The sequence below is a fragment of the Zootoca vivipara genome, chromosome 2, assembly GCF_965207765.1.
Source record: "Zootoca vivipara chromosome 2, rZooViv2.hap1.1, whole genome shotgun sequence".
Lineage (NCBI taxonomy): Eukaryota > Metazoa > Chordata > Lepidosauria > Squamata > Lacertidae > Zootoca > Zootoca vivipara.
In genome coordinates this window covers 57,829,963-57,852,559 of record NC_142584.1, presented here as the reverse complement: position 1 = coordinate 57,852,559, position 22,597 = coordinate 57,829,963, and the positions used below count along the sequence as shown (strand labels likewise).

The following is a 22,597-nucleotide window of genomic DNA, read 5'->3' as shown; positions in this document are numbered from 1 at the left end:
AGGATTTGAACCCTGGTCTCACAGGTCCCACACTCTAACACCACCATGGCCCCTCTCACTAGGATTTGGGGGTGCGGGTGGGAGGCAAGGGGTGGGCGATGGCCCCACCAAGGTCACCTGGCACAAGAGGTTCTGCAGGTGCTGGTGCAGGCGGCGTAGGCAGCCTGGTCTAAGTTCTCAGCCACTAGGTAATAGCGCTCCAGCAGGGCAATGGCACGCTCCACATCGCAGCAGCCAAAGTCTGAGTACTGCATGCAGAAATGGAGCGGCTTGAAGTCCAGGCACTGCAGGTGGCCCCACATTAGCCTTGGCAGCGCGTGGAGGAGCAGCGCGAGGAGGAGCAGCCACAGGCGGTGCCCAGGAGGAGCCCGCACCATGCTTCCCTTCCTTGGTGCTGCTGCTGCTGCTGAGCTCAGGTCAGGACAGGCGTGGGCTCCTGGCGGTGAGGAAGAGGCGGCAGCTCCGGGCCTCGCCCTCGGCAGCCGGCCGCCTCCTGGCAGCCCTCGTGTGCTGCGAGGGTCTGGCAAAGCATGCGCATCGCGGTGTGCCTTGGTGCTTTGGCAGCTCCCGCCGGCGTGCCCTGAGGGCCCCTTTGCTGAAGGGGAGATGGGAAAGGCGAGAGGCAGCCCTCTGGGCGGGCAGCAGGACGGAGCCTCTGGGTGCGGCACCGAATGGAAGGGAGGAAAGTCCTTCTCACAGACATCAGCTGTCTGGCGGGCGCAGCAGCGCCCCTGGTGGCCAGGCGCCCTGGCACAGCAGCGCCACCCAGTCTAGGCCTAGAGACGGCCCTGACCATAACTCTTTAGATCCCCAGGGTGTCCAGCCATTGCCTGGTGTCCAAACGACTCACTTATCAGTCATAGCTGACTTCATACAGCGGGTAAAAACACTGTGACAGGCAGGAACAGCCAAGCTGGCTATTTCAGATAAAATGCTTAGAAGGGTACCTGCACATTTTGCTTCTTAACTTTCTTTCTAGGAGGACTAGATACTTAGAATAAAATAAATAAAACAAACAAAACAAAATAAAATAAAAAGCTCAGTCTAGGGGCCTTTCCTGGGGGTAAGGCAAAGCCTTCACAGGTAATAGGTTGGCAATCCCTGACATAAAACAACAGATCCTTTTTGGGAAGTCCAAATTACAGGTGCAGTGACCTGATCTAGCTTGGGACCACAGTTGAGTGAAAAAGGTTAAAACCTCCCATGTACTAAGGAGTTAAAGATTTCTCCTTCCTCTCTGTAGTTTTATTACTGCACTTGGGTATGACAGCCTAAGGAGTATGAAGAGAGATAAGTATCCCACTTCTGTTGGTATGACACCATCTGATAAATTTCTGTGGGTGGAACTGATGTTTTACATGCTTACATTCTAATAATGCTACCCATTGGCTGTCCTGCCAGTCACTTAAGTGCTCTTCAACCCAGTTAATCCTGGTAGTATCATAATCCTTGCCAGCACTAGCGTAACTGATACCGATTTGGCTTCAGCCTTCGAATAGCTATTAAAAGTACAGTAAGCATTATCAGGTATCGTGGCCAAAACAAGAATGCAATTGCACGGTCCTTCGAAGAAGAAAGTGGATAGATTGAATAAAAAGTGACAGAGTCACAATGCTGTCGGGCACGGGATGTTCAGAGTGGGGAATTAATGCTTTATTGTCAAAATTATACTTTCAAGTTAGGGAAAGGTATGTCAGCATCTCTCAGCTACTCCTAGGTGTGCACCCAATAAGGCAGTTGCAGCAACAGAGAGGCCCTGCCCCGACTTCAGCTTATGTATCTCCCCTATCCAAGCTGCACGCAAACAGGTGAAGACTCTGACTGTGAGTGCTAAATGTGACACCATTCACGCAATTAGAGGCCTCAGGGCTGTCATGGCATGGAGAAAGCCCTCGCATGCGCTACCACTGCCTGAACTGCACCAGGGCCTCTTAACATGGATAGACATGTTAATATGGGTGGAGTCTCTCCACCAAGATATTTGGGGCCCAAGTCATTTAAGGCTTTGTATGTTAAATATGGTCCTTGATTGAGGCTTGGAAGTAAATTGGTGAGTAGGTCAGATCTTTTAAAGCTGGCATAATATGTGTCTGGCTGGTGATGCCCGTTAGGACACTAGCTGCTGCATTCTGATCCACCTGCAGCCTCTGTAGTGTCTATAAGGGGAGCTCTACATAGAATGCATTACAAGTGTCCAAACCAGAGGCTACAAGAGCATGTGTTACTGCAGGCCAGGGGTAGGCAATCTCAGGCCCGTGGGCCGGATGTGGCCCAATCGCCTTCTCAATCCAGCCCACGGACGGTCCGGGAATCACTGTGTTTTTACATGAATAGAATGTGTCCTTTTATTTAAAATGCATCTTTGGGTTATTTGTGGGGCATAGGAATTTGTTCATTATTTTTTTCCAAAATATAGTCCGGCCCACCACATGGTCTGAGGGACGGTGGACCAGTCCACGGCTGAAAAAGGTTGCTGGCTCCTGCTGTAGGCAGACTTTTTCTATCCTAGAAGAACCTGCAGGTAGGCACTCCTAACCAATAAAACCACCTGGGCCTCAAGACAGTGCAAGACAGGAGTGCCTGGCGTGCTCTGGTCCATGGGGTCACGAAGAGTCGGACACGACTAAACGACTAAACAACAACAACCTATAGGTACTGAGAGTGACTTGTGTAGACCACAAATAATTTTTGATATCCTCTCCCAACTCAGTGTGTGTGTGTTTGTGTAAAAGTCAGTACTCTCTTGGTACAATATGGCTTATGTATGGGGTTGTCCATGTTGTATATTTTTTTATAGTGGCCTTACAAAACAACTCATTTATCCTGTTTTGAGTCAAAAGCTTCTGTGTGTTTGTATTCCTTTCTTCTTTTTCTGCCTTGCACATTTTTCCTAAGCTTAAAGGCGCCCTCTAGTGCTTTTGGGACTGCAAGCAGACAACAGTCTTATGTTACGTTATTTCAGGAAAGTGTTTACTTGAAAATATAGCTATTCCTAGCTCTTCTGTGCACTGATCTGTATCTAGATGCAGTATTCAGCCACAGCAGAGATATAAAGCAGATGCAGAAACAACACAAAAGCTTGAATCAGTGGGATAGCTAGGCACCATGCAGTCCCACAGATGACACTGCAACTAGATTGCTGTCATTGCCTAAGGGCAAGAAGGAGTAGATTAATAAAGAGGTAGGTACCAAAAATATAGACTATTTTAGAAAGAAAACACCATTTGAAAATGTTAAAGTAGAAAAAAATTGAATCTCCATGCTATAGACACAAAGATGGAAGGGTTTAACATAAGATGAGTTCTTTAACAACCTTAGAGTTTACATTTTGATCTAACCCAAGAACCCCTTAGCACCTAGCCTATCCCAGCTCCTCTGTTCCATCAAGAGTGAGCTAATGGCAGCCGTAGAGAATCTGGCATCCCCACATGTAAAGCTCTTTTTAAAATCAAGCATATCAGTCAATGTCAATCAGTGGAAGGACAGGCAGAGAGTTCAGAGGATATGGAAAGGAGTTAAGAAATTGTACAGAAATACTCCTAGGCAATCAGCATGGCTAACTTTAATATATTGTACAGATAAACTTTTAACATCATATCATTGATAAAATTGGAACATATTTGGATATATTTGTAATATCTGAAATAAGAATGGAGCTGTGTAGAGGCAATGGCAGGCTTCACGGTTTTTCCCACATTGTGATTTTTGCATAGCACACACACACACACACACACACACATCATGATTCGCAATATATTGCCAGGTCAAAAATTATGAAATCAACATCATGATATGGACTTGAAACCAGTTTTGGAAACCCAGCCAATGGGCAGGGTATAAATAATAATTTTCATTCATTCATTCATTCATTCATTGACCACCCCTAACACACATCATGATTCGTGATATATTTCCAGGTCAAAAAAGATGAAACCAATATTGAGATATGGACCTCAAACCGATTTTCTTTCAAACACAGTCCTATCCCGGACTACTAAGAACATTGCTGCAGAGACAATGTTCACATTTTCAATATTCATCAGTTATGCAGGATTGTTTCCAGGCCTTTTTGCACACTTTTTTTCAGTACACCATGACATCTTACATCCTCAGTTTGAATGAATCAAGAGTTTCTGCAGTTATGGGACAGATGGTAAAAAGCAAGAAGCTGTGCTACCATTGAGTGTAAGTGAATGATGGTAGCAGAAACGTTGCTATTTTCCAGTGAGAACAGGGAAAGATCTCATTACAGCTGCCTGCATCACTTCAGAAACTGATAGACTCAAAGGATGGTGAGGTGAACACGTGAACCAGGACTGTTAAATGCAGAAACCATGGACAGTTCCAGGAGGCAGGCAAGTTGCTTCTATGAGCTGCAGAACCCTTGTATCTTGGGTCCTACCACATACCTCATAATTAGGGACTAAAGAGCACTGAAAAGAATCATATTTTCACTGTAGCTTTGCAGATCTACAGAGTTTTGTATCTTCTTAACCAGTCCATGGATGCCTCATGCAAAGATTTGAGTCACTGGACAGTTCAGGTTGCTTAGTCAGATAAACTGATGTACTGGTTTCAAAATCCAGATGCTGCAGCAATTTTTCAGTGCAGAGCTCTGTGATCTCCTCCTCCTGCAGGTGGAGCTACTCTTTCAAAGGGGCATGCACTTCCTGATACTGCTGCCACACAACACAGGTCCAGAGGAAATGCTTGTTGTGTTCAGTTGTTGTCAGGGCAAGCCCTACGGCAAGGCTGGGTGGTGCAGGGCGCCAGGGCACCGGGCCACCAGGGGAGCGCCGCGCTGCTGTGCCCGCGGCAGCCGCGCGGCGGGCGCTGGGAAACGGGGCGGGGGGGGCGCCGGAGGGGTCTTCACACCACAGCGCCAGGGCGCCAGAAATGCTTAAGACGGCCCTGGTTGTTGTATACCTCAGGTATGCTTAGCTGATGCAATGCATAATAAACCAAGGATCGGCTTTTAAAGTTTATTGTAGATATCAGCTTCTTGGCATTTCTAATTATGTAACTGCTAACAACCCTCTATGCTTTCCTTTCACTGGCTGGCAAATACAGTACTTTTTGATGTTTAGACAGGCCTTTGGCTGCTAACTGGCCATCGCAGTGGAGTCTCTGACTAATGAGTGGTGTATATTTTCTTCTTGCCTTGCTGTTCTTTGAAATGGTTACAAGTTGTTATGCTTCGGTACTATTTTTAATATGGTAACTTTTTTGGTTTAATATTGATAACTGATTGGCGTGTCTTTTAACTACACCTACATGTTGTAAGCCGCTTTGAGTCCTGTACTGGGAGAAATTGTTGAACTAGGACCTGGGAGACCAGAGTTTATTTGCCCAGTTTACCTTGGGCCAGTCACAGACTCTCAGCCTAACCTACCTCCCAGTGTTGCTAGGAGGATGGAATGGAGAGGAAATGAACTATGTATGCCACCTGGAGGTTCTTAGAGGAAAGGTTAGATATAAAGCCAGTAAATGCAATAAATAAAGGCAGGGTGTTAAATAAATAAATGCAATTTTGTTTGTCTGTTGTTCTTGCTTATTGCCAATCTTTCTACCGAGGGGATCAGGGAAGTAAGTGCATGTAGAAGTTATCCTTCTGGATTAGAATCTCCTCATACTGCAAAGTCTGTGGAGTATTTCCCCAGACCTTTTATTGTGTTGTATTTATTATGCATTGTGATACTCTTAAAGCATGGCAAGAGTATTCAGGAGGGACCTATGAAAAGAGGTTCAGTGTGCTGAGCAAACCTTCAGTTGGGGGTGGAGGGCAAGTTATCAACTTGGCTATATTACTTCAGTCTGATACGTTGCCTGTGCTGTGACATGCACACTACAGCCTTCTTTGAATCACATTAAATGCATCCAGGATGCATTTTCCTTCTACTAAACCATATGCCATTACGATTAAAAAAAAAGTTTCAGAACTAACATTTGTTTTGTTTTTTCCTTCACCAGAATTTATAAGAATAAACACTGCCACAATGAACTGGAAAACAATAGGGATGAGAACATAGAACATCAGGATCTGCTTTCATGTTTGCCAAAATATTAGCATGTGTTAGGTCCAGTTTGCATTACCCTTTACTCTAAGTGGCATATGCCACTTGCTTTGCAAGTACCGGTAGTTCTATTGGAGTCAATGGAGCGGTAAGGACATAATAAATTACTGAGGCTGAGGATAAAGCAGAATATGCTCTATTTTCCAGTTTCTACATATTTTAGCTGTTCTTGATTTAATGGCTTATTAGAAGGTCCTCAGACATGGGCTCGTTAATTTTGATTTTATATGCTGCCCAGTCTTGTGTTTGCCTGCTGGTGGGCATTTATCCTCATAAAACTACAACAGCAATATATTATAAAGAAGGAGATTGGGTTAAAGAAAAGCTAGGACAGGGATAGTTTCTGATGCTTATATTAGCACTGTAGACAGCTACATCTGGAAGAGAGTAGAAAAGGGGAAAATGAAAAACAGATGCAAGTGCAAACACTAGAAGTAGACCTTTTCAGCTAGCCCATAAATGCAGCCAGATTTTCCCGTTGTTGCTATTTAATGGTTCAAATTATTTATACAAAAAATAAGCAGCGATGACCTGATTATTTTAGCAGTACCAGTACAACATACTGTGCTTTGGGGACTGGGAAGAAGAAAAGGTTAAAAAAAAATGTGAACTCTTGATCAGCTGGCCCCGTCTTTGAGATACACTCAACAGCATGTTAAAGAGTCAGGTACATGCAATGAGCACTGGTAAGAAAGATAGAAAGAAGAGCTAAAGGAATGAGAACCTCAGTGTATGTTTTTAGGGGAGCGACCATAGCTTAATGCATTGTGTGCAAATGCATTGCACACAAAAGGTCCCAGATTCAAGCCAAGGCATCTCCATCTGAAAATATCTGAAGTAGAAGATTATGGGAACAACCCTGAACAGATACAGTCAGTTAGAGTAGTTGCTCCTAGGTGATACTGGACTACCGGTACATGGATTGACAATCTCACCACATACAAGACAGTTTCATACAGTCAACAAATAGAGCTGCTGTGGGCAAAATTTGCTTGGAGGATCTTCTCCATGATAGCATGTCATCAGTTGAATCCCAAGGCAGAAACATGTTTAATCGTCATTCATCATCACTTTGACTTTCAATCCCCAGTACAACATTGAACACTTTGTGAATTAGTCAGCATTTCTTCTTTTCTCATTAGAATTTTGCAGTTCCTTCCTCATTAGATATTAATTGGTGCATCACCCTCTTCTTCCCAAAGCTATTCAACAGAAAGTTGCTTTGATTCAGTGCCCAAGCTCAAATCCAATGTATAGCAGTTTCTATCATGAGCAGAAAAAACAAAGGACATCTTAACTTGCCCAAGTTTTGATAACTCAAAATCTAAATCTGAGTCGAAGTCCTTATTTTAGGAAAATATATTGCCTTGATTAGGGACATACTTTGTTATTGAGGAACATAGATTTCAGCACTGTTTTTATAATTTTAAGGATTTAATTGTAATCTTTTGTGTTGCGTTGTATGTTAGGAAGCAATGGATGTTAGAAACCGAAAACATTGTTTGTATATTAAGAGAAAGCATTGCTTGAAAACTATGGAAAATCTGTTACGGAAAAGCAAAGTAGACTCCACTTTGAGGATTTTATGAGATTTCCTTGCTATAGTAGCAACTTTTTATTGCCCCACATGTGTGGTAGGATTTTGGTTACTCCAGTTTGTAATTTGGGGTTGGAGCAAGTTATATCTATTGTTCTTCTCATGCATTCCACAAGAAATAACTACAATACATTTGCGGGGGGAAACAATGAAACAAGTTAAGCCATAGGCAAGGAATTGTTTTTTGTGAGGAGTGAGGACAGTCTCACAATTCTTTTGATAGAGATACTTTCCATCTGTGCCATGCCTCCTCACTGCCTTGGATCAGGAAGATTTGTTGCTGCTAGCTAAATTCAGCTCTCCTTTCAGATAGCTCCTAAAATGTCATAAGATTCTTTTGTGTATGGTAGAAGGTTCTGCAGCTGGTCAGGCAGACCTTATTGGAAAGTGCTCACAAAGCCATTGATGACAAAGGCACATATTCCCCACCTTGCATCTGTGTTCAGCCATGCTGTCCACGTTTTCAAAAAGGCAGGACATGGTGCACCTGCAGCAGCACAACTGGACGCCTTCATCTGCCCCAGCTGCAACAAAACACGTCTCTCCCGCATCAGTCTGTACAGCTACAGCAGGCTCTGCAACCTTCCAACATGTTGACCTCACCCCCAAAGACGTACTCCTCCATTATCTCCCAAGACAGATGGATGCCAACAAAAAATAGAAAATCAAGGTGGCACTGTGGTCTAAACCACTGAGCCTAGGGCTTGCCGATCAGAAGGTCGGCGGTTCGAATCCCTGCAACGAGGTGAGCTCCCATTGCTTGGTCCCTGCTCCTGCCAACCTAGCAGTTCGAAAGTACGTGAAAGTGCAAGTAGATAAATAGGTACCACTCTGGTGGGAAGGTAAACAGCATTTCCATGCATTGCTCTGGTTCGCCAGAAGCGGCTTAGTCATGCTGGCCACATGACCTGGAAGCTGTATGCCGGCTCCCTCGGCCTATAGAGCAAGATGAGCACCGTAACCCCAGAGTCGTCCACGACTGGACCTAACGGTCAGGGGTCCCTTTACCTTTACCTGTACCTTACCTGAACATTTTCGGTTTTACAACTGGTTCTTGTGTACCACCAACTTCTACCAAAAAACTATCACATCCAGTAATTGCTGGGCTTCAGAATTTATAGGATTTTTATTATTCAATTCTGGGTTTTGTTATTCTTTGAATAAATGGCTGAAAAGGGATTGACTATTCCTAATAAAGTATTCAAAGTACTAATTAGGAAGGGTTGAAAGATTTATTGTATACAGAATTGCTAAATATAAATAAAACACTGGCTCGTTTTCCAAAAATACCCAGTACATGGATAGTCAGCAGTTTGCGCTTTTGACCTGTATTGATGTAATTTTTCCAAAGATTCAGTTTGAAGTTCAAACTGAAGAAGATAAAGTTTGAAGTTCAAATCGCACTTAGCTCCAAAGTTCATTGGGTGGATTTCAGTTTCTCTCTCTCTCTGTGTGTGTGTGTGTGTGTGTCTGTGTGTGTCTGTGTGTGTCTGTGTGTGTCTGTGTGTGTGTCTGTGTGTGTGTCTGTGTGTGTGTGTGTGTCTGTGTGTTAAATTGTTATTGTGAGGATAAATTGGGAAGTATTTGAAAGAAATGCAGGATAAAAATAAAATTGTAAAAATGAGTTTGTGGAATTTCTTTTTAATGTTTCTATTTCACCTGAAGAGCCTGCATGGTGTAGTGATATTTAGGGACTAGGCAGACCCAAGCTCCGATCCCCATTCAACTATGAAGTTCATAGGGTAGTCTTGGAATGCTGTCCCCCTTGAATTATGCTTGGCCAGGTTTTATATTATGCATATTGTTATTGATTCTGTGACATGGATGTGTTCTCACTTTATGCTTTGTGGTTTTGAACTTTTAGTTGCAATTTATTTTACTGTACCCCACGCCCTAGTATAGCTTTGCAATGAAAGATGGGCTCGAAATATTTCAAATAAATAAATGCCCAAATTTCTTATTTTATTTTTAACTAAGGCTGGACCTGTTCTCTTTTCTCAGTCCCCTCTCCCAGCCACACACTTTACTCTTCCTGGGTCTTCTTCCCCAAGGAACTAGGAATGCTTTGACAGCATTCTAATTTGGGTGGGTGGGATCAGATAGAACTGGGGCTGGGGACAAAACACAGGAATTCTGATCCAGATTGTTCAACGCTAATGCTTTGTAGAATAAAAATAAGTAGCAGTATAACAGCAGCTTTTATATGTTGGCCTCAATCAACTTGTTTATGTTTCCTCCTCCAATAAGCAATTAGGAGTTTCACCCAGTCTAGATAATTAAACATGGGAAAGCCGACATAATATCTAATAAACATACCAGAAATGTAGACAGCCAAATCTGCAAGAAATAAAGTGTGCCAAAGAACAAATCCTCAGTAAATCCTTGCCCCTAAATAATGCCCACTTACTGCACGGAATGAACTTATTGAGGAATACACATGGCTATCTAAACTTTATGAAGCATGACTACACTAAGGTTGCCAGATTTTTTTCATTGAATCTGGGGACACTATGTACATGTGAATGCTGAGAAAGCTGTAAATCTGGGGACTGTCCCCGGAAAACAGGGACATCTGGTAACCTTAGACTACATGAATATAAACAGTGATACCATAGTAAACTTTTCTTAAAAGAGTATTTACAACCCAGTCAGAACGTGACAGCCTTGAATGTTAGTGAATTGTCAGCATATGTGTGATAATCACTCCATCTTAATTCAAGATAAAGCCCTCGAGAGCATTAAGACAGGCACGTGCACAAGGAACTAGTTGTCCAACAGTGCCATGGGTCATTTGCTTCAAAAAGTAGCACAGACCATCTGTTTTACTGTTCAGGGTTTTTTAAAAGAACATTTTGTGACATTGGTTACTATTCGCTCCAAATGGTGTCCAGCTGAACAATTCTGTTAACATCTTTGACTGACTAGGTAGCTCAACCATGCCTTGTAATACTACTCTTTCTCATGTCTACTCATGTCTACTCTTTCTCTTGCAAGTAGTTTTGCTTATAGCTACAGCTCCCCCATGTGAGATCGTTTATCTCTGTAGTTCTAAAAATGATGCCGGGAGATAAGTATAATGGAAGTAAGACGGAATACTAACGGTGAGTAATCAGTTTCATCCAGCAGCTTAGCAAAGTAGTGCAATAAGTTCCTTACTTTGGCCTGCAGCCAAAGAACTCACTGATTAGCTCAAAGCGGGTTCTAACTACATGTGACAACTGTTATTAAGTGTGCAGTGTGCCCTCCCAAGCTGCAGTCTCTATGAAACTTGCTGTTCCCTACGCAACAGTTAGCATGGGGGCGGGGTACAGATGACTCCCATTTGGTGCCCCCCCCCACCCTGGCTAAAGTCACATGTAGTTAGGACATAAATAGCTAAACATCAGCCCATGCAACTTCAGCATTGCTTTTTGGCTCTCGTTGCTCCTTTGAGGTGTCCGTAGAAGTATCACTGCAGACTGTGAGACCCAACATCCACTTCCAGTCCCTTGACCAACCTTTCCAGCACTACTGCCTCAGTTCCTCTTTTGCCCTCCAGTCCATAGCATGAGCTTTCTCATGATCTTGTTTCTTCAAAGCCCCTTCTTGCTTCAAATCCCTTTTCTCCTTTTGCCTTTTTACTCAACTCCACAACCCTTCCTCATTTTCAGTCTATTCCCTTATGTGCCTTTTCTCTGGTCTCCTTGCTTCTGGGCTCCCTATCAAAAGCTTTTCTACATCCTGAAATATATTTCCCAATTTCCAGCCTGCCCTGAAAGTTTAATCCCAGCTGAACTTTCTCTGCCTCTGTGGAAGGTGAATGAACAATTTAGCTCCCTGAGCAGTGGGAGATCCCATACCCCCAAAGCAGCTCCTGCAACCAGTATGTCAGTGGCTTGGCCTAGCAATGATTCCCAAACTGTATATTGTTGCCTTATAGTGGAGCTCCAGGCTCACAGGGAAATTAGTTTGAAACTGTGCAATAAAGAGGAATCAGATATGGATGTCCCAGTGTTTAGCCACACTCTACTGTCATCAGAGGGACGCAGGTGGCGCTGTGGGTTAAACCACAGAACCTAGGGCTTGCTGATCAGAAGGTCAGCGGTTCGGATCCCCGCGATGGGGTGAGCTCCTGTTGCTCGGTCCCAGCTCCTGCCAACCTAGCAGTTCGAAAGCACGTCAAAGTGCAAGTAGATAAATAGGTACCACTCCAGCGGGAAGGTAAACGGTGTTTCCATGCGCTGCTCTGGTTCGCCAGAAGCGGCTTTGTCATGCTGCCCACATGACCTGGAAGCTGTATGCCGGCTCCCTCGGCCAATAACGTGAGATGAGCGCTGCAACCCCAGAGTCGGTCACAACTGGACCTAATGGTCAGGGGTCCCTTTACCCTTACCTTTACTGTGGTCAGAGTGGGGTTATGGAGACAGGAACTGGCTTAGTTCTCCATAGCTTCCATTGTTTTCTTTAATTAGCAAAGTAAAGGAGCTGCAGTACAGTGGGTCACCAGTGATAGTATGTATGTGGTGTTGAGCATTAACAACCACGTCTGTGTTGCACTTTAACATTAACAGGGGGGGCACGGGGGGGCAGGAGTTTTGCAAGGATTGTATTATGTGACAAGAGAAGGTTTAATATTTTTTCCCTGTGTAATCCAGACAAAAATCCCCACCAGCTGATTAACCCTGGAAATAAATCTCCCATTGCTACTTGGAGGCAGAGTGGGATTCTGCTTCAGTATTTCACATGGTACAGGTGTTCCAGCCAGAAGGGTAAATTTGCCTCCCTCTCATTGAGAATGTAAATGTGCTTTATACATTCACAAGGGCTCTTTGTATCTCAGTCCTCATTTTCTCTACGCCTAGCCTTGGAGTTCATCTGGTTTAGGATGAAAGGTCAGTTTAGTGATTCCAAAAAGAGTCCTATGCGGCACCTTAAAACCATAACCCATGTGTAGATCAAAAAACCATTGAGGCAGCAACTGATGTGGTTATTTTTCTGCAGTATGTTCTAATGCTCCATCATGTAGCCATTTCTTGTTGCCTTGGTACCTACTTTCCAAGAAGTTAGTGACTTGATATTTGGTGATGGTTCTGGTATGCTATTTGCTGCTCAGTTAAAACTGGGGGTTCGTTAGCAACAATATGGATAATAAAGACCTGACCAGTGCAGAAAGCATACAGGAACAAGCCCAATAGTCAAAACCTTAGAACTTCATGACACATGTGGTCAGCTGTGTGATATGGTGGCCAAAAATAAAATAAAATAAAGCTGCTACAATTCTGGGTTGCAGCAGTTGAAATGTGGAAAGCATGAGGAGTAAAGGCCCTGCTCTCAGACCTCATCAGGAGCACCTTGTCCAGTTCTGGGCAGTGCGGTTTGAGAAGGATATCAACAAGCTGGAATGTGTCCAGAGGGGAGTTACAGGGACCATTTCCTATGAGAAAAATGTTGAAAGAGTTGGGTATGTCTAGCATGGAGAAAAGACTTATAAGAGGTGATACAATAGCTGTTTGAAGGGCTGCCACATAGATGATGGAGCAATTTCTCTGTCTTTTGCTCCAGAGGGTAGGGCATGAGGCAATGGGTTCAAATTTCAAGGAAAAGGATTAGACAAAACATTAGGAAGGATTTCATGGCAGTGCAAGCTTTTTAAAAAAAAAAATGGAACAGATAGCCTGGGAAAGTTTTTAAACAGAGGCTGGATAGCCACTATCAGGGATGGGTTTCCTGCATCGGCAGAAGCTGGGCTAGATAACTTTTGAGGTCTCTTCAAACTCTTTGATTCTGTAGCAGATAAAGTGTAGCCCTTATGGATAGTCCTCCTGGTTCCTGTCTCTGGTTTCTCCTGTTAGACTGCTTCATATATTAAGTACTTAGTATGTGCTTGTATTGTGTATGCTAAAAAGCATGTTGCACTTCAAAACGTGTTTGATATGCTGCACCATAGGTTGTTCTCAGATTTCTTTTTTCTCCTTGCAAATCTGTATGGGTATTGGGAGATGCAAAGCTTGCCTGATGAACAGATAAAATGGTCTCTATTGGCATAATCAACTTTAGAAAGAAATACAAGGATTTATTGCTTTCACAAGAGAAAGTGAAATCGTTGGCAGCAACAAATTCCCATGAGGTACTTTAGAAGTCTTCTATCTGTTTTTTACATTGATGTTCAAATATTCTTTTACAACAAAACTGGATGTTTGGAATCATTTCAAGGAAGAGATCATCTGGTTTTGTGTACCTATAATTTCTCTACTCTTTGCAGTGATGTAAAGTATATCAGCAGGAGAATAGGTGGGAATGGCTCCAGAAGAGGGAGGGATAATCCACAAGGCTAGTGCAGGAGCCAGCTGTTGGAGCTGACAGATAACCCATACCTCAGCTGCTTATTGCACAGACAATAAAAAAACCAACAACCCAACAATGATGGGAAACACACTCAGAATAACACTATGGCTTGAAAAAAGCAAAACTGATTTCATGTGAAATACATAATTATAAGCATGAACTTTGATTAAACAAAAACACTGGTTTGCACCCGTCCTTTCCCCTTCTCAGCCCTACTTTCCCTGTGGTCCCAATATATCCCTTTCTTGAGCATTGCCCTGCTTGTGGGTCCCTCCACTTCCCCACTCCTTTTTCGGAGTTGCAACTGCTGCTTGATTTCTGGAACTAAGGAAAACTGCAAACCCAAGTCTTCAGAAAGTGAGAAGAAAGAAGAGAGGTGTCAGCCAAATGTGAGACATAGACAAGATGCTGGTGGAGGTTCTGGTTAACCTCAGACAATATCTGCAAAATGTATATGCCAGCCTTCTCCAACCTGTTTGTTGATAGCCTTATATTCCAAGTATGGTTGGACTATAGCTTTGTATAATGACATTATAATACTGGCAGTTTTATTTTCAATCCCATTCATAAAGATCCCTAACATGGAACTTGCCTTTTTCACAGCTGCTGTACTCTGGGTCAAAAATTTAATTTAGCCATCTTTGATGATTCTGAGTTCTCTTTCCTGGTCAATCAACATCAGCTCAGCCCATATGTGAATAGGATTATTTTGCCCTAATGTGCAGCATTTTATATTTGTTTACATTGAATTGCAGTTGCCATTTTAATGTTCATTTACCCAGTTTGTAGACAACCCTTTGGAGCACCTTGCAATCCGTCTTTCTTCTTACCATCCCAAACAATTTGGTCTCTTCGCTTCTCACCCCTAAATCCAGGTCACTCACAAACAAGTTTAAAAGCAGAGGTCCTTTAGGAGCTTCACTTCACCCATTTCTTCCTACTCTCTGCTTTCTGTTCTTTAGCCAGGTACTGATCCATTAAAGGACCTGCCCTCTTATCCCATGACTGCTAAGCTTACTCAAAAGTCTCTGGTGTAGGAATTTTTTGAAATGTTTACTGAATCATTCATATCCATGTACTTTTGAAAAACTCTAAAAGGCTAGTTAAACAGGACTTGCAAAAGCCATGCTGGTTCTTCATCAACAAGACTTGTTATTCTAGGTCTGTGGTAATTCTATATTTAACAACAACAACAACAAAACAACAACAACAACAACAACAACAACAACAACAACAACATTAAAACAAAAGAAAACTAAAAGCAACAGAAGTACAGTATTGAGAGGAAGGGATGAGCACTGCGAGCAGCAAATGAGAAACATATGTACATTTATTGTGCAATGAAGTGATTGTGCAGAGGGGTCCTAATGGAAAACAAGGAGGATGGCTTTGAATGAGCAAGTGGCTAGTTGTCACAAGGTTTTTCTCAGCCAATACTTTACTTTGTAACCCAAAGTATGTTTTCTTTGCTTTTTAATCTCCATCCTAGCTAAACATGCAGACTCAGAACACTTTCCTCCTTCTGATAGGATGGGGAAATTGCCAGATTACTTACAGTTCACCAAGTCACATGATTATGGCAATGCTTCCCCCAGGAATAGGCAGCTCTAAGACTGGAGAACATTCAAAATTGGACTTTTTTCTGCCAGTGAGCTCATAACAGAACAATAAGATGAACAGGAATATACGGTATATAGAGTGCTGATTTTTACTTTAGTTTGTGCTGATATATTTTGGACCTACTCAGAATTAGACTGCAATTCTCTAAAAAAGCAAGGTTCTCGTGAGCAAGTTTATCCCTCCCGATGCTTTTTGCAATAGATTTATTTGTTTGGTTTCGTATTTATGCAGTGACCTTAAAAATAAAGCAGAAAGTTAAGGCTCTACATGCGCCAAATAATGATTAAATATTAGCAAGATAAATTTTATACCATAATACCAGAATGAAACACAAAAAGTATCACAACTGCACAAAAACAACCCCATCCCAAAACATGTAAAAAAAATGTAAGATTCATCACAGTGCATATAGATGCTAACATAGAGCAAAGGTAGATGTTTGCAGGCAGTTCCTGTAGCATCTCTTTAACTTAGAGTAAATCAAGAAATAGTATACCTTCTTGCAAAGACTGTTTGTTTGTTTGTTTGTTTGTTACATTTCTATAACACCTTTTCTCCCAAGGAGCTCAAGGTGGTACACTTCATTCTTCTCCCCATTTTATCCTCACAACAGCTCTGTGAAGTAGGTTAGGCTGAGAGACAGTGACTAGGCCAAGGTCGCCCAGTGAGCTTCTCACAGTCATGGTAGTTTTAAAAATTGTGCACTGGAATCCTTTATGCCACTGTACACCACTTGCAGTACACAGAATACTTCTTCCATGTGACCATGGGCATGTGTGATCGCCAGCCATGCATATTACATAGGTTAAATGCAAAGCTATTGCGGCACTTTTCATGCAGCATGTCTTCTAAATTAGGGGAAATATATAGTGCAACAGTTATTTACTGATTGTAATTGAATTTTTGGACTAGTGCTATAAAGCAGACTACCATCTTTGTAGCTCTTTTCTATAGGTCTTGTCCTTATGATGTCTTATTTTACGTTGAAAACAACAATTTAAAAAATAAATCAAAGTCTTGGAATTTGTATTAGCAAAAATTATGTTTAAACATTTTTTAAACACTGCCTCCAACTGATGTTTGGTCGAGCCCATAAATCCTTCAGTCCAGAAATTTCTTATTTCACAAAACCAATCAGTCACTTAAAATGCTACTCTGGGATTGTCACATAATTAATGCAGCATGGTGCTGTAATGCTTAATAAAAAGCATAAGTTAAATCGGAATGTACGGTCGTTCCAAACCATGTTGCATTGTTTTTAGAAGAGAGAATGGTAACAATGGCAAGTAAGTGACTGGTTATTCGGAACCCTGGTGGAACGTTTGTGTGTGTGTGTGTGTGTGTGTGTTGTGTACATACTGCCTGTATCGTCAAATGCATTTTCAGTGCTAAGGCCCAGTGGCCCATTTTCTCTCCCAAGCAAGATTAAATTTGAAAATGATTTTTCATTCCTTGATCCTTGTGATTTCAGGGAATGACACTGGAAGCTACAATCAAGCAAATTGCCCTTACAGCATGGTCTTAACAATAACATTTAATTTGCTTTTCTTAATATTGCTCAATTTTCATTAGAGCTCATGTGGAAACAGTAGCTGGTTTTTACTTTTGGGTCCCCTCAACCCGCCCCGCCCCCCTTACTGCCTCAAGTGTCAGCTCATATTAGTAGCGGAACTAGTTTCCATGTCTAACTAACTGAAATAACTTTCTGTAAAGGTCTGTAGTAGAGTATTAGAGGCTCTATTTGGTCAGCATACTGTGAACAAATAAGTAAATGGAACAAATCTTCTTGAGTATGAAATTTAGACACTCTGGTAGACACTCTGGAGATTACACTGCTGGGTTTAGTGGTGAGATTATCAGAAACACACATGAAAGAGAATTGGAAGAGAGCTAGTGTTTTGGAATCCCTGTTGTAGGTAGTGGATTGGCAGGTGGAAGGAGGGAGCATTAGCATTCTAAACAATTTATCTGGGATGCATTCTGAAAATCAATCATCTCTTGTTACTGCTGCTTTATCAGCTGGGGTTGCATTTTCTGATAATTTGGTAGGCACACAACATTAAAGACTATATGGGTTGCTGAATCACATCAAGGCCCATTGTTTTTCAACCCAGGCTTGCCTAATGCCCCTAGGGGGGAAATCAAGTAAGGCATAAGAATATAAGAAGAGCCTGCTGGCCTGTCCAATCCAGTGTCCTGTTCTCACTGTGACCAACCAGAGAGGCCTATGAGAAGCCTGCAAGCAGGACCAGAGCTTAGAGCACTCTGCCCAGCAACTGGTATTTCAGGACCATGTTTCCAATAATGGTGAAGGTGGGACATAGCCGCCCTGGCTAGTAGCTGTTGATGGGCTTCTCCTTGAATCTGTGAAATCCTCTTTTAAAGCCACCCAAGGCATGAAGATGCTGACATTGTCTGATCTTCGTATCCAGCTTCTAGTACAGTGGTACCTCGGTTTACGATCACTATGGTTTGCGATCAATCGGTTTGCGAACGCCGCAGACCCGGAAGTGCTTACATCCGGGTTCCGCGGCACGTGGATGCGCAGAAGCATTCTGCACAGCGCGCATGCACAGAAGCACTCTATCGGTGCTTCGCGCAGAAGAGGCACTCCGTTTACGGACTGCTCGGGGAGTGACCGGCTCCCCAGAACCAATTGCGTCTGTAAACCGAGGTACCACTGTACTGATATGACCTGCTCCTGCCCATGGGGGTTCAATTGAGCTACCTGGCTAATAGCCATTAATACTGTGTTGTCTTGTATGTTGTACTTTAATAGCTGTCTTCATTCATCTGTTGAGATGCTGGCAATTATCTTTCCCCCAGTTGTTCATGCAGACTCCATTCAACATGTTTTCCTCTTAAAACATTTCACACATGCTGCCACAAGTTCTGAAGGGAAGGCAAAACCATAAGCGTTCATATACAATTGAGTGCTTACTAATTTGCAGCTCAGTGTGGCATTGAGAAAAGCCTGTGGGAGAGAAGATGATCAGTCTTACATTGTGTTGTGGACTGCGAGAGGAATGTGTTTAAGGTAGTCAGTAGTCATAATAACTGTGCTCTGCACTAGAGAGCATGACAGATTCACTGTTTGCTTGGGTGTGAATTTCCCACCAAATAAATATTTTCCCACCAAATAAATCTGGTTTTCAAATGTAACTGCTGCTGCAAGGCAGCACCAAACATGCACAAACACTCCCATCATAAAATTTAAGTACCTTATTTCTGGGTTGTTGTTGTTTGGTTTTTTTTTAATCTGAATCTTAAAGCAGACTAAATATTTCTGAATCTAAGAATTTACTCTTAAAAAAATGCCACATGTCATGCCTGCAGAGGTGTAGAATAAATGTTACAGTACATTTTACAATTAAAAGAAACCTGCTTGAATCTTAGATTCCCCCTCCCAGCATTTTTTGCTATATATATTTTTTACTGCTATAAATTAGTCTATAAATAAACCATTGTGTGGTTTTGTACTTTGATGCAGCATATGTGCCTTCAGGTGGTGCGTTGCCTATGGCAGGTCGTGAAACCCCAGGACAATCATATCCAGGGTGTTGTCTCCAACATCCATGTGGCAGCCAGACGTGCCTTTGCTTCATTTAGCAACATGTTTTCTTCTTGTTGTTGCCAGCAGTTCAGCTCTGAAAAAGATTTATGTTGGCATGTCCTATGGATTAGTTGTATTTTGTGCCTGGTGTTTTCTGGAAGCTGCACTCAGACCAGAAAAGAAACACAGGAAACAAACTATTGCATGCCACCCCAATCTCTGAGCAGTACGAGATTCCAGGGGTTTCAGGCCACTCACCCAGAGTCCATGTTTCCTTTTGGCAATAATTCACAAAGACTGTGGTGTCCTTATGATAGTTGGTTTATCAAATATATACAACCTGAGCCTATGATGGAAGGGTTCACAGCATTAACACCCCAAAGGGTCTTGTTTCTCCCATAGATTCAAGCAGAAAATCAGCCATGACTTTTTCTCAGCTTTTCCAGCCTTTTCCAGCTTTTCCATCTTCTTCCTCTAGTTCACATCACAGCCAACTCTGTCCTCCAAATGCCTGCTTTGTCTAACGAAGAAAAGGAGGAAGGGCACCACCCACTTGGCTGTCTGGTACAGAGCCCCTTTTCCTTGGTTTCTTGATGGCTCATCACCTCCCCTTTGTTCTCTTAATTGCCCATTGCTCAGGTGATTACCTTATGGAGAAGCTAGCTTGGCTTATATTTTAACCCCCTGTTGGATCCAAGAATTCAGGAGGCTTGATTAAATTCTAACACTTACTGGGTGCAGGAATTTAAGGGAGTCTGGCATCCTTGAACTCATAACAATACTTTGAGTTCAAAGTAGTAGTAGTAGTAGTAGTAGTATTTATTATTTATACCCCACCCATCTGGCTGGGTCTCCCCAGCCACTCTGGGCGGCTTCCACCAAACATTAAAATACATTAAAATGTCACACATTAAAAACTTCCCTAAACAGGGCTGCCTTCAGATGTTTTCTAAATGTCAAGTAGTTGTTTATCTCTTTCACCTCTGATGGGAGGGCATTCCACAGGGTGAGCACCACTACCGAGAAGGCCCTCTGCCTGGTTCCCTGTAGCTTTGCTTCTCGCAGTGAGGGAACCGCCAGAAGGCCCTCGGCGCTGGACCTCAGTGTCCGGGCAGAACGATGGGGATGGAGATGCTCCTTCAGGTATACTGGGCTGAGACCATTTAGGGCTTTAAAGGTCAGCACTATCACTTTGAATTTTGCTTGGAAACGTACTGGAAGCCAATGTAGGTCTTGCAGGAACGGTGTTATATGGTCTCGGCGGCCGCTCCCAGTCACCAGTCTATCTACCGCATTCTAGATTACTGTAGTTGTAGTTTCCGGGTCAGCTTCAAAGGTAGCCCCTCATAGAGCGTATTGCAGTAGTCCAAGAGAGAGATAACTAGAAGCTGTGGAAGCAGAGGATCTTTCTGCATCCAGCCTCAGAGCAGTACAAGAAAATGAACAATGGCTTAATGATGAGAGGAGAAGATGAAAACCTCTATTAATATAATTTGAGTTACCACTTTTACCAACAGATTAACTATTTTTCCTACTGTTAACTAAGTTACTTCAAAGTTTACCTACTGTTTAGAAATTGTTAGACTGCAAACAGGCAATCCCAACATTGTTGTTGTTGTTTAGACGTTTAGTCGTGTCCGACTCTTTGTGACCCCATGGACCATAGCACGCCAGGCACTCCTGTCTTCCACTGCCTCCCGCAGTTTGGTCAAACTCATGTTTGTAGCTTCGAGAACATACTCCCAACATACTTGAGGGTAAATCACGTGTAACTACCAGTAATATTCTTGGGGTTCACCCGATGCTCTGGGGCAGATTTGGGGAGATGTGGAGGGTTGGCAGGCAGAATAGGAAGTACCATTCTGTAGGAGGAATTCCTTGCATTAACAGGAGGACTACTGTTTGGATACAACTCTTGTTTACTGATTATCTCATTTGCAGCTAATACAGTAATGTTTTTTTAAAACAAAAAGCCCTGCTTCCACGTACAATGCAAACTTGCTTTTCCCCATATAGAAAGCTGCAGATTCCAATGTTCTTGTTCTGTTGTAAGCAACAAAGCTACCTCTTGACAGCTGTCCCCACTCTTTTTCATACAGCTGCATTGTACAAACTCCAGACCGTCATGCGACAATGCTTAGTAATTCTTGTAAACAGTATAATTTGTTAATGAAGAATGGTGGATCTGTATGCGCAAATGATAAATCAAATAAGCAGGTATGAACAGATTTCCTCAGTTCTGCACTGTTACTATTCTAAAATTCAATTCTGTTTGGGTTGTTCTGGAAAGAAATGAATGTTTTGCAGTGTTGATTGTCTGCCCCCCCCAATACACACACTTCTCTAGAAAGGGGGAAGTTTATTCCTTTCAGCTCTATAAAAAAAGAAGAAATTGCTCAAAGGAAAATTTTTAGTTTCAACAAGGGTATTTTTAAAGGAGTAAACAAGCACTCCGATAGGAGCTTTAAAATATGTATGTTTATTTCTTTTGAGTTTTTTGGGGGGGTCCTGTAACATTTTTTTAAAAAAAATATTCCCTAGATCCTAAGCTTAAGGGTTTAAGGTTGCCTTTCTGAAAGCACATGAATTCTGGAACAACTGAGAATTCTGACATTCATCAGGACTGCTCCAGTCAGAAGTTCTGGTTATTTTGAATTGCAAAAAGTGGGGAGAAAGTTGACAGCAGGGAATTCAATACATAGCCATAATGCTTTTCATAGATTCTGCCTCCACCCCCACACCCCCAGCATGCATCATTTCAGACTGTTTGACTGAGCTGGTTGCCCTGTGAATTTTGTGCTAAAGCACAGAGGAATATTCAGATTTTGTTTTTGAGGTGGAAGTCCAAACTCAACCTCATTGCATTTGCATTTGTGGTTATTTCAGATTTACATTTGTGGTTATTTCAGATTTACGCTGGTAATGAACACTAATAACCCACTATGTATGTATAGATTTAGAGGAAGATGTAATGTGTGTATGTGTAACATGTGGCAACTTTTATGTGCAAATATGAGTTAGAGAAGCATAGCTGTTCTATGGTCTTATTTTGTGGCTGCAGTGTTCCTAATTTGTACTGTGTAGTAATGGGTTTGGCACTAGAGAGGAAGATGATAATACATGAGGTCAAATGTTGCATGTGAGATGATCAGCTGCTTCCTAGTTCGGATTGATATGCAAAGTGCAGTACAGTAGTTATAATAGATCCATGTATTTGAATTTCTTACACGATGTGCTGGGATTTGCTAAGCATTACAGAAGTGATCTTCACACACACACAAATGAAATTCACATCACATGGTATATTCTACTAAATCCAATATCTGAGTCTCCCTATTGCTATCAGCCAAGATGCAGCCACAATATGGCCATGGAACGTCAGCTTGTTCTTCCACTTTTCCTAAAACTTAAATAGCTGTGTAGAAGGTT

The 22,597-nt window shown here is 42.4% G+C and overlaps 1 protein-coding gene across 1 annotated transcript in view; it reads left to right on the top strand.

The window, feature by feature from the left end:
* Nucleotides 1–22,597, top strand: part of LOC118080387 (uncharacterized) — an 81,761-nt gene that overhangs the window by 2,879 nt on the left and 56,285 nt on the right. The window lies entirely within an intron of this gene.